The sequence below is a fragment of the Bactrocera dorsalis genome, chromosome 3 (genome assembly GCF_023373825.1).
Source record: "Bactrocera dorsalis isolate Fly_Bdor chromosome 3, ASM2337382v1, whole genome shotgun sequence".
Lineage (NCBI taxonomy): Eukaryota > Metazoa > Arthropoda > Insecta > Diptera > Tephritidae > Bactrocera > Bactrocera dorsalis.
Window position 1 is genome coordinate 55374220 of NC_064305.1, and position 12273 is coordinate 55386492.

At 37.9% G+C, this 12273-nt stretch overlaps 1 protein-coding gene across 2 annotated transcripts in view; it reads left to right on the forward strand.

Moving 5' to 3' along the window:
• The window catches only part of LOC105227699 (BTB/POZ domain-containing protein Tiwaz), an 89418-nt gene that overhangs the window by 3106 nt on the left and 74039 nt on the right, over nt 1-12273 (forward strand). The window lies entirely within an intron of this gene.

Here is a 12273-nt window from a genome sequence, read left to right on the forward strand (position 1 = left end):
TGAAAATAAGACTGCGGCTAAGGAAATCTCGCAACAGTTATCAGACAATATTCACATTTTGTTTTTTTAGTAGGCATGCTAATTGCTCTATGTATACAAGTATCAGCTAACAAATATACAAAAATATTAAAACTGCATGCGACAGTTACTTTCTCTCTATTTTAGGAGCGCGGCTAACAAACTTCGCGCACTGTATCTTGGGTGCTGTGGAAAAACCGTATATCAATTTTCCGAAGCTAGGCCCAGGTATATATAAAAACTATATCGATTATATCAAATTAAATAAGGCCATTTATTTTTTTGGTTTCATTCAAGCCTAATACGAGTATGATAACGATTTTGGTGATAAATTTATCTTTATGCAACCTACAAAGTTAGCATGTATTAAGAAAAAATTATTATGTTCGGTATATACATATTTCTGGCACTAAATAACACAACCTACGGGGTTTGTCCAGAAAGTAATAGGACTGAGTCGATTTAAAAAAATTGATTGAACCAATTGTTACAATTATTTAAAAACTTTCAAAATAGGATCTTTCTGTGTCGAAGCAGCGCTGCCAGCTCGATTTCCAAGCATTGAAGGCGTCACGGAAGGCATTCTCCAGAATAGACTTAAGAGCCGAGGTGCATGCTGCTTGGAACCCCTTTCATCGGTCTTTTCAGACAATCAAACAAAAAAATTCCGGGGCTGTAGGGCGGCTGCGGAAGCGTTGGGACGTCGGCCTTGGTTAAGTAGCTGTTCACAAGAAAGGGGGTGTGAGCCGGGGCGTTGTCGTGGTGCAACTTCCGATGTCTTGTCAGACCCGATTGACCCTTCGTTTTAGTCTCTTGAGAACTTCCACGTAAAACTTAGCGTTGGTGGTTTTTCCAGGAGAAAGAAATTCATGATGGATGATGCCTTTCTTGTCAAAAAAGACAATTTCACTTTTGTTTTACTCATTCTTCCGGCCTTCATCAGCGACCTCTTCCCGGCTCTACAAAAAAGCCTGGTGCCCCCCAAAACACACCGCTTCTGGCTAGAGCAACATCTGGGTAAGCCTGCTTGATCACATCAAACGTGTCTGTCGCAGATTTACCGAGTTTCACACAGAATTTAATCGTGTACCTCTGCTCTAACGAACGCTGCATTTTTGGCTTGCACCACTCACAGAAACACGTCGAGCGAAAATGCTTGTCCTGACTCTCCAGGTGCTCGGAGACAACTGACCAGTCGCTTGTTCGTTAGCTAGAAATACCCTCTAGGAATCCAGTCGGTGCGCGCACGCAAGAAAATCAGTCCTATTACTTTCCGGACAAACCCTGTAACTCATCTACCATACATTATTAAGTTTATTCATTTTCTAAATTTCTTCTTATTGTCTCTTTTTTTGTACACACCCATATGATAAATTAAAATATTGAAATTTAAAAGGACTCGCTAACTCGCTAAGTAACTGTTTTATTGGACGACAAGGCATCAGCCTGAGGACTGTACAAAGAATATACAATAGAAACTGCCAAGAGGTAGAAGAAGAAGAGACTGTAGAAAATCTTCTATGCTGATGAAGGTTTTGTTTTGTAACTCTACTATCGGTTCGCGGTTTGTTAGATATCTGGGAAGTGGCACATACACATACTATATATATATCACTCATTTGCTGCAAGACCGGCATAAGTCAAAAAAATCGATTCGCCAGAAAACGCGTTTAAAGTTTTCAACTTACTACAACCTTACACGGTGACTCCAACCTTACACCTCTTCTCAAGCGGAGCATATAAGAGGTATTCATATGAATTTTTCACTCAACATGAAGTATGATATAACGAACAATTCTGCAGCTTTAACTCCACAATCACGTTTTTTGAATTATGCCGGTCTTGCAGCAAATGAGCGATATGTATACAATTTTTCGAAATGATAAACTTCACCAAGGCAAAGTTAAGGTGGTTCAGACAGAAAACGATAGAGCGATACTCAATATCATTTAATATTTTCAATTTTGACAGATGGTTCCCAAAATGTATGAGCTGAGTCCTAAATTTCGTAGAGATTTGTCTCCTGTACCGACGGATATGTATGTATAAAATTTACCTCGTCGGAAGTGAATATTTGTTTTTGATAAATAAGAACCGTTCTCTCAATTTTATTAAGATAACTCAAATATTGGCCGATATATACTAACATATATCTAAAAACCAATATACAATTTTAGAGGTATTTAGGAAGGATTTGACCTTCGGTCGAACAGTTAGTGTAGTAATTTTGCTAAGAATCGGACGCAATTTGTGTTACTTTCAAGGAAAGATGTTTAATTTCCTTACTTTTCTAGTTATGAAGGGCGCTATATTCAAAATAGCATCGAGTTCTTGAATTTGGTTTTCAGTGGACCCAAATTAAATCTGATATTTCGCTACAATTCACTGCTTTAACAATGTGTACTTGTTGCAACTAATGCGAAAACAAATCTAAACGCCTCAAGAACATTTGAGCACAATATTACTTTTAGAGCGATATACATACAGATTCCTGTGTACATATATATGTACATACATATGTATAGCATGCATGTATGTGTATGCAATCGGGTGCCATGATTTGTATATGAACATCTAAAATAGTCACGATTTCATGTTTGTGGTAATGTGCCAATATATTTATACGTATATATATGTATATGTCAATGTATGTATGTATATGTACTTATTTATGCTCATGCACAAGTGAACATATTTGCGTGAGTGTATTTATTAAAGTTTGAAATGACAATACAGCCTCGAACGAATTTCAATTCGACAATGAGAAAACGCAGTGTGTGCGTGCATTTAAGCTGAAACAGGTAAATTCTACAAATTAGCTAAAGGCGTTAATTTCAAATCAAATATAAAATCAGCAGAAATAAATACAATGATGACGGCGGCAGCGATGACACAAAAAAGCAACCAAAGCACAATTTACGGCAGCAGCAGCAGCGGCAGAGGCAGCTGCAGCAGTGCCGGCGGCAGCGATGGTAACAGCTGGCAAATGGAGCGGAGATGTGGCGACGCAAGCGGCGGCGGCAAACAGAAACACAGACACAGCACAGCAATACAGGCAATAATTTTGTGCTAAAGCATTATGTTAAAGTCGCTTTGAATGGCTGGAGGGCGAACCGGTGTTACCAAAGTTAAAATGCCGCCAGCGATTAGGCCAAAGTAACAAAAACTCAGCGAGGCTCGCATCCAGTGAAGCGCTTAAATAAGTGAAAGACAGAGGTGGAGCTGTTAGGTAGCCACAAATAAACAAAATAAAGCGAGAGTCATCAGTAGTGCCCGAAAGCGATTGATGGTGGAAGTACAGGAACAGGGAGGGGGAAGTATCGGCGCATGCAAATTAAAAATTAAAATATCCACGGATGCTTAAGAAACACGAAATCAAGATGAATGTATGTAAGGGAGATGCTTCTCCAGCATGAAAGCGAAGAACCACACGAGTACCGAACTAGTTAACTCAGTTTACTTTATTTGACTAAAAGTCTATTAAGTATATTGAATTGGAATTGAATTTTGCTTTGTTTGGATATCGAGGATAAAAACTAAGAAACGCTTGTGCAAGCCATACAAGCCTCTAACAGTTTTTATGGTAGAATAACCGAATTTGTATTTATGCTAGATATCAAATCTCATAAAATATTTAAACTTTGGGTGATCCATACGAGATTCCCTACTTCTTTTAAGGAAAAAGCACAGAAACTTCAAATTTAATGGGGAATGTTTATTATCATCCGAAAGAACACTATTTTTTGATCATTATGGATGAAAGTTTGTTTATACGTTGAGCCAATTTTCGATGACTCGTTCGAACATTTCGACATATAACTGGCGAATGACACGCGTAATTTTTTGTTCTAAGCACTGAATAAAGGCGGGATTCTCCGCATAGACTTTAGACTTTACATACACACACAGGAAAAAGTCTAACGGTGTGATATCACAAAATCGCGATCTTCGTGGCCAATCGACCAGCTCAAAACGTTAACTCATCTGCTCACCGAATAGTGCTCTCAATAAATGCATTGATTGATTCGATGTGTGGGATGCGGCGCTATCTTCTTGAAACCAAATGTCGCCGAGATTACGAGCATCAATTAAAAGCATCAAATAGTCGGCCATCATGGCGCGATAAGGGTCGCCATTAGCGTTTACGTTTTCACCGTAATCATTTTTGAAAAAATATAAACCGATGATTCCACCGGCCCACAAACCACCCCAAACCGTTGTTTTTTCTGGATGAAATGGCAGCTCTTGAATCCCTTCAAAAATGCGCTAAACAGAAATGGTTCGGAAACGTCAGATATTTTTGGAACTTTTCAAAAGTCCATAAGCAAAGCGATGAGAGACCGAGCGGCTTCAGTTCTTGCACAACCTGTATTTTGTACGTTTTCAATATAAGATATCGATGTAAAATGCACTAAGTTGTTGCTACGGTCTTCGTGTACACTCTCACTACGGCTGCTATATTTCTTTCACTGCGCGCTGGAAGTGGTCTATTTAGTCGAATATTATCGAATAATGAATTCTGGGTCTCAAGATTGGTGATGATATTGTGACTAGATCGCTCAGTAGGCCGATTATGTTGATCATAAATAAAGCGAAGCGCGCAAAACACATTCTATACAGATCTTAAATTTTTGTAATAAAGTTGAAGGATTTGTGAACGTTGTTAAATGCCAAACAATAGTAAACAAAATGAACATAAAAGTTTGGCACGGCTTGAAAAAGGTAACTCTACTTGGATCACTCATTAAATAGGTTAATGAATCTTCAAAGCCATGTAACATTTTTGCTGGATCATACAATTGCAAGCAATATAGGCAATTATTTTGGATAAAACGTCTATATTCGACAAAATACTGACTTTCTATGGAATGAACATTATTACTGCTATTTTCGCTGATGACAGTTCTTAAAGTTGAGTAGGGCTCTTGAAGGTCCACAGCCTAAATTTAAATTAATTGGCTGATTCAAATGTTGGAGGTTTGAAACTAATTAGAAACTTCAGCACGCAAACAACAACTTCGCTTTACTGAAATTAATATACATACATAGACTATGCAACTAAAAAATATCCATATATTTATTTTCTCATGATTTACTCTTACCACTTGATAGCGCTACTACGAATATCAAATGAGAAATCTGCAATTTTATAACGACTACTGCAAAATTTCGTCCAAATCCCATTTGTTGTTCCTTTTGTTTTGACCGCGTCTGGAAGAAGTCTGGTCCGCGGAGTTAAGCAAAATGGAAAAAATAACAATATCTCTTGATGATACGAATCTTGCTATGGGAAATCAATTGGTACGAGTATGGTTAAGTTAATTAGTGCTTGGACGCTGTATATGGAGATTCCTTACCTTTTTTGTTCCAGAAACGTACTGACTGTTTGAAGATGCGAGAGAGCTTAGCAGGCATGAAATGGATATAAGACAACTGTCAGCGCATTGGCTTACGCGTTTGCTCACTTCTAATAACTGTAATATTTAGGGCACTTCACAGCAGTATGGGACGCTGTTTAAGAGCACTTCATCGAGTTCCTCTGTCTGACCGGCGACGAAAGATGGATCCACTAATATATAGCAGAGAGCAAAGCACAATAGAAACAGTGGATTTCACCCGACGGACCTGGGCCAAAAACTGCGAAGACTGTCTCATCTGCCACAGAGACATCGTCTTTGATCTTGACAATATCCGTTGCCACGACAGTCGAGTCACCAATAATCGCCATTTTCTTTAAATTTCGTTTTACTTTATAGACTTTATATTTATTGTAAAACCGTCGTTCTCGCTTAATTTCGCCCATAACGTCTACTCTTTAACGATAACTACCAAATGTTTCAATACTTATGTAATTTATGCATAAATATAGCTGAACGAGGCGGTTAAAGGAATCTATTTAGTGGGAGTATTGAGGGAAAGCTATCATTCCCCTTCTTCTCAAAGAATGCCAAAATCGTCCGAGACTATACGAAACCCCTTTTATTATTCTAGAAAATTTTAAATGCTTAAAAGGAAATAGGTTGGAAATAATCGGGAATTGCTTTTCACTATTTCCATTTGGAATACAAGACCCGATTTTATAGCAATGAATGCATCCAGACATATATTAAAACAATCAGACTTCCGCGACTCAAAGAGCTCTGTAACATTTTAGTATTCGTCAGCAAAATATCTATAGTATATATGTGTTCCGTTACGCCATGTTTGACCTTTTATTACTTACGTTCCGATCCCGGTTACAGCAACAACTATTACTGCTATTGATGGCGTTATTAAGCACAAATTACCGTTTTTAATGCAAGCCAAATAAAAGTCGCTCTTCAATGTTACGAACAATCGTCGAGGTGAAGGTGCTTTTGGCGGCTAACACGGCATTGCGGGCCACAGAGTAATCTGGAGGGGATAGCGGAGATATAACCAAAACGGTGATGATTATAACGATTGCGGTTTGCACGCAATCGCAGAGATGTCTGCGCGCTTTGACAACCAATCGCCACAGTGACACCGGGAATGTGGTATGTACATGTGTATGTACATAAAGTGATATGCTAACACGACGATACACCGATTCAACTGAAAAATTATATGCTCAAGCAGAATTCTGGCCCCTAGTCATTTCGGTTGACTCAATTTATGTTTTTGTTTCTGTTTTTGGACTGTGGCGTTATTTAGTATTACTGGTGTTGTTAATGTTGTCATACGTACACACACACTCACAAACAAACACAAGAATCTGCTTTGCGCTGAGGTCCTTTTCAAGAAATCATATTACAGCGTCGAAAGCAAGCAATCCACGAAGGCAACAACAATAATTGTGAATAACGCTAAAGACTAACTGCCATTGTTGACGGTGAGGAACTGGTCCTAATGGCCCCCGGCAATATTCTATATACTTTTAATTCTCATCCTTTTCGCATTTCACCAATGCGGTCGGATGGGTTGCGACGAGTGCAGCGTAAAACGAAAGGAAAGCCAAATACAAACGTATGGGGAGCAATACAGGAACCTTAAGCGTGGTGGGGTCTGCGGAGGCAACAATGCAACGTGCCCAACAACGGAAAGTATCAAACTGTCAGTTTTCGAAAAATTAAGCTTCGGGCGCTTTCATACATTAAAAATTAATTCACACATACAAATGCGAGTGAAACCGCATTATGACACACACACACACATGCTCACACGTATGTCTGTAAGTGTGTTTGTAAGTGCCAGCAGCAGGAGCGGTGAATGCAAAACAAAAGCAAACAAGGCAAGGGGCAACGTTGCACTTAGTTTATGAGGTAAATGTGAAATGTCACGCATTGACAGGTTTTTGAGATGTGTTTAAATATTTCTGACCCCAAACAAATTGCAACAATAGCAATAACAGCAGCAGCAGCAGCAGCAGCAATAAAAAGGCAGCACTGCAGAGCGGCCAAAGTGAAGCTTGTCCGAGCGGGTTATGGCCCCGAATGCGTTGCATACGTATCGGCTGCTGCAGCGGCAACGGTAAAGTAGAGGTGTATGACAAAACTGCAGTAACAGCAACAATAACATAAACAGCGCTGCAGTGCATGAAAACGTCAAAGCAACGCAAAACTGTGTAAACCTTCGTGACTTGAACAAAATATGATTATCAATTCGGCCCGAGGCTGCATTCCTGCATTTCCATACAAAATGCACACTCAAATTGTTGTTGTAAAATATGGGCGAGCATGCACACACACACATTATCCCCGACTCACTACACACATATTAACATATTTATATATATATTATATGTATATATTTACCTAAATGCGACAAATATTAAACACTGATCAAGCCACCTAACGCACGAGTGACTCAGTGAGTGAATGGTTTGGCGAATGAGTGAGAACCAGAAATGACTCGCCAACGGAGCGCACTCACGTGTTTGTACATATATATGTATGTATGATGGTGTACAGAAAGAAACAGGAAAAAAATGTTTGTAATTATTTCATGGTTGTGTGGTTAGTTAAAAGTTTTTGTTTTTGCTCTACGACTTTAAATGTTTTTGTAGCTTTATACCCCACACAGTGTGGATTAAGTTTGACACCATGTTTGTAATACCCAAAAGAAAAAGTAGGAGATCCTATGAAGTACATAGAGCTAGTTTCTATATATGTAAATTATCACTCTGACGAGCTGCGTCGATTTAGTCATGACCGTCTGTATATATGCGAACTAGTCCCTTAGTTCTTGAGACATCGATCTGAAAATTCGCACCCGTTATTTTCTCAACAAGAAGTTGATCTTTTTTGAACCGCCGATATCGGACTACTATAGAATTATGTAGCTGCCATACATACCGACAGATCGAACTCAAGTCCATGTGAGGAAAACTTTTTGGCTAGATATCTTCATCAAATTTGACACGGGTTATTGTCCAATGCAATAGTGAAACTTCCGAAGAGATTGTTTAGATCGGATCCCTATAGCATATAGCTGCCATTTATATTGACCAATAGAACTTAAATTTTTTTAAGGAATATTTTGTATTTGTAAAGGGCATTACAGTTTCGACGCAGTCGAAGTTAACCATTTCCAAGTTTTGTTTTTCAATTGTTGCCATACACTATTGATAAGCTTGTTTTTGTTGTTTAAAAATTTTCAAGGCGTGTAAATATTTAAAGTTGATATGCAAAGTAGCCGGCGGACAGATTGTGTGGCATTTAAATGACCAAAATGTGGCAAAAGGCGAAGGCTCACACAAAATAAAAAAAAACTATAAGCACACATTGTTGCATACATACACATACCTAACTGTTTGTGCACCTCACAGTTATGTACACTCTTTCTCATTTTCTTTGTATGCGAGCTTTTTGGGAAAAGGTAAATATTGCAGTTTAGTTTTGTTGCACCATAGTGGGGGAGAACACACATGTGGCATAGCCGAGTGAAATATAACGATGTTAACTTGTCACTCATATCTAATATGAATTGCTTGGTAATTAATGCAAGTTTTGTAAGGAGAGTTTTACACACTTTCCAACAGGAACTTAACAATTTTCAGCAAGTCGAACAGTACAATTCTAGAACAGTTTTACCATTGTCAATGGCTCAAGTAACTAGTTCGTTGAATAATTAAAAAAGGATTTTATTTTTAAATATTTTTTATTAATATTATACTTAAACCAGGATATGAAATATAAAGACAGTATTCCTATACTCTTTTTGTTTGTTATGTGAATTTCAAACAGAAAAGATTGTTCCTTTCAATCTTCTAGATTTTACTATATTGTCCAGCAGTTGAATCGCAAATATATTTTCATGATTCTCAAAACAGAAGAGATATCTTCTGCTAAATTCTTCGATTGTTTCTTTTACAGTAAACAACTTTAGATCCCGGTGGAGGACATTGTTTCTTACATAGAAAAGAGCCCCCACCAGGGTGTACAGATTTTAATTTTGAAAACTATGAATCACTCTTAAATTTGAATTCGTTCTTCTGCCTTATATATGAGTGCCATACGTCCAGATGGGGCTAAGTAATACCTTATAAATTAGCAACTTATTCTTCAGACCGAGGCAGTATCTTGACCTAAGGAGCCAGCATAGCTGCGCCAGCCTTAATCTTAGTTGAGTTCTTTTTATTTTTACGTATCTTTCTAAGTGCGCCTCTTATCAAGTGTAATTCCGAAATATTTTCCGCATTTGTTTGTTAGTAACAACTCACCATAATGAGCCACAGTTCTAGAGCATTCAATTGCATCTACAGTTTTCTGGAAGCAGTAGTAAGGTAGCCACTTACGCCCACCACTATCATCAGCATAGATTACAGCCACTGTGGAGCTAGAGTTGATCACTGGAAGGTCTTAAAAAGCGCGAGCACACTGCCATGGCGTACGCCAGCAAAAATAGGTCTCAAATCTGATTGAGAATAACGGCATCTAACGTAGAACGTCCGATTGTGCAAGTAAGGCTTTAACAGCAAATAATAATGCATTGGTAGTTTTTTCGGACTTTATCAAATGCTTGGCGGACATCAAGAAACATAGCAATGCCGTATTTATTATTTTTCTATACCTAATACGGGATTTCAAATAGCACAGAAATTCATCTCTACAAAATTAATGAAAGCATTTTGTTTCATTAAAGAAATCATCTGTCGTGTTTGTCTTAGCCTGTTTGTTAATGCCAGATCAGGCCCTTAACGTTATTTTATATATATTGTCATGATCAGTAAGCAAGTAGTGTTAGGGCCTTTTAGTCTGGGTGGTATCACAATAGGCCTCCTGAAGGCCTAGTCAGACATCCTCCAACCTACCTACCTATCTATCTTGCCATTATATTTTAAAAATGTCATGGCAGACTCGAATAAATCCCAAACCAATTTTAAGAGTTACTTCCAGCAATTGCATCACACAAACTCGCTTTTTTTTCAAAATTTTGCCTACTATATATGTATATAAACTTTTCCTTGCGTCAATTGTCGAAGCGTTGTTACCCTCTGATTGAGTTATCTTCAAAATACGTGTTCTGAACGCATCAGCCGCCTATTTAAATAGTAGTTAACCGGTGAGAAGTCAGGACTCTACAGTCGATTACTCATCACACCCATGTTTTCAGTGCTCAAATAAGCAATTGTCTTTGTCGATCTGTGAGAACTCGCATTTTAGTCGTGAAGGGTGATCCGTCTCCGGCGGTTGGTTTTCCTAATTTCGTGAAAGACAATTGGCAAACAAATGTACTAGTCAGACTTTACCTTTCTGCCTTGTTCTAGTGGTATGGTTGCGACATGTTCAGTTTAACCATAAAAGTGCTTCTTGCGCGAAAAACTTTTGTTGGGTTCGGCTGATCTTTAAACACCCATGCAGTCGACTGCTCTTTACTTTCGGATGCACGCGAATACGTCCACGTGTCATCATTTGTCACGATGTCGTAGACATGTCTCGAAGCATCACTATAGTATTTGTTAAGGGGTCAGTAGAGTAATCTGGCCTGTTTTGTTTGACATTTTTTTATAGAAATTTTTATTCTACAATAAAACTTTTTCCACATATCATGAGGTATATCGTGGAGTGTATAAACAAATTTTTTTCGGAATTTTTTGATGACATCTGTCGGAGAAATGGCTGGGTGAATGAGATGCGTTTTTTCACTGGCGGACACGATTTCTCATGTTTGGATCATCTGAAACACAAAAACCCAATTTATTCCTTAAAAGTACGTGATTGGTTATCGTCCCTACTAGAATCATGAAAAAATGTTGATAAATAAAAAAGTAATTAAAGTTTTTTTTTTAATATTTCCCCAGTTTTTGTTACATAAATTTTGTCATAACATTGCCATAAATTATAAAAAATAAAGGGACGATAGCCAGGTGTTTTGTGAACATTTAAAAAAATGTAGCAAATCGGTTGAGTAGTTCGGCCGGTATCATGTCCGCCAGTTAAAAAAAGTGTGTTTTGAGAAAAAACACGTTTAAAGTTTGAGGTGTGTACTCCGAGCGCTTCAAACGTCGAGCGGTATTATTATATTTGGGCCTTTTTTGAAACCTTCCAATGGTAAAGTGGAAAAATTTTTCTACAATCAAATGTTCATTCAATATTGAATGTATCCTAGTCCCATTAATGCCTATAGTTATTTTAATCTCAAGATAGGTCAAACGACTATCTATAAATAGTTTGCGCAGAGCATCAATAGTTTCCGGAACAATAACTGATGTTGGACGACCTTAAAGAAATTCATCTTGAAGTGAGCTGCGACCTCGATCGAATTAGCCATCCCATCGATAAACACTGGTCCTTAAAGCTTCATCGCCAAAAGTTGTATTAAGTTCATCGAGGTACTGTTGCTGAGTTCATTCACACATAAAGCGGTAAAGAATAATAGCACGAAAGTCTTTGCGGTTTAATTGAATTTTTTAGTCGAGGTGAATATTTTAAGTTACTGTAAACAACACAAAAAGCGTTGGTATATGAAAACATTCTGAGTATGTACAACATTAAAAATGCCAAACTTGACTATGAAGTTAAGGGTTGCCAAATCTCAAAATAAAGAAGGCAATCTACGTAACCCAACAAAAAATATGTAAGTGTTGTTAAATTGCACGAGCTTGGTGGCCACGCCTCAGGCTCACGACGCGAGACAAAGCGCTTCTGCGGTTAATAGATTTATTTATTATAAAAATACAAACCAAACTAAGTTTAAATCAAGAAACAGCTGCGAAAAAGACGAACTCCAAGAAATGTATTGTCTTAATGAAAACCACATGTCTGAAAAAGCATCCTTTATTAATTAATAATGATC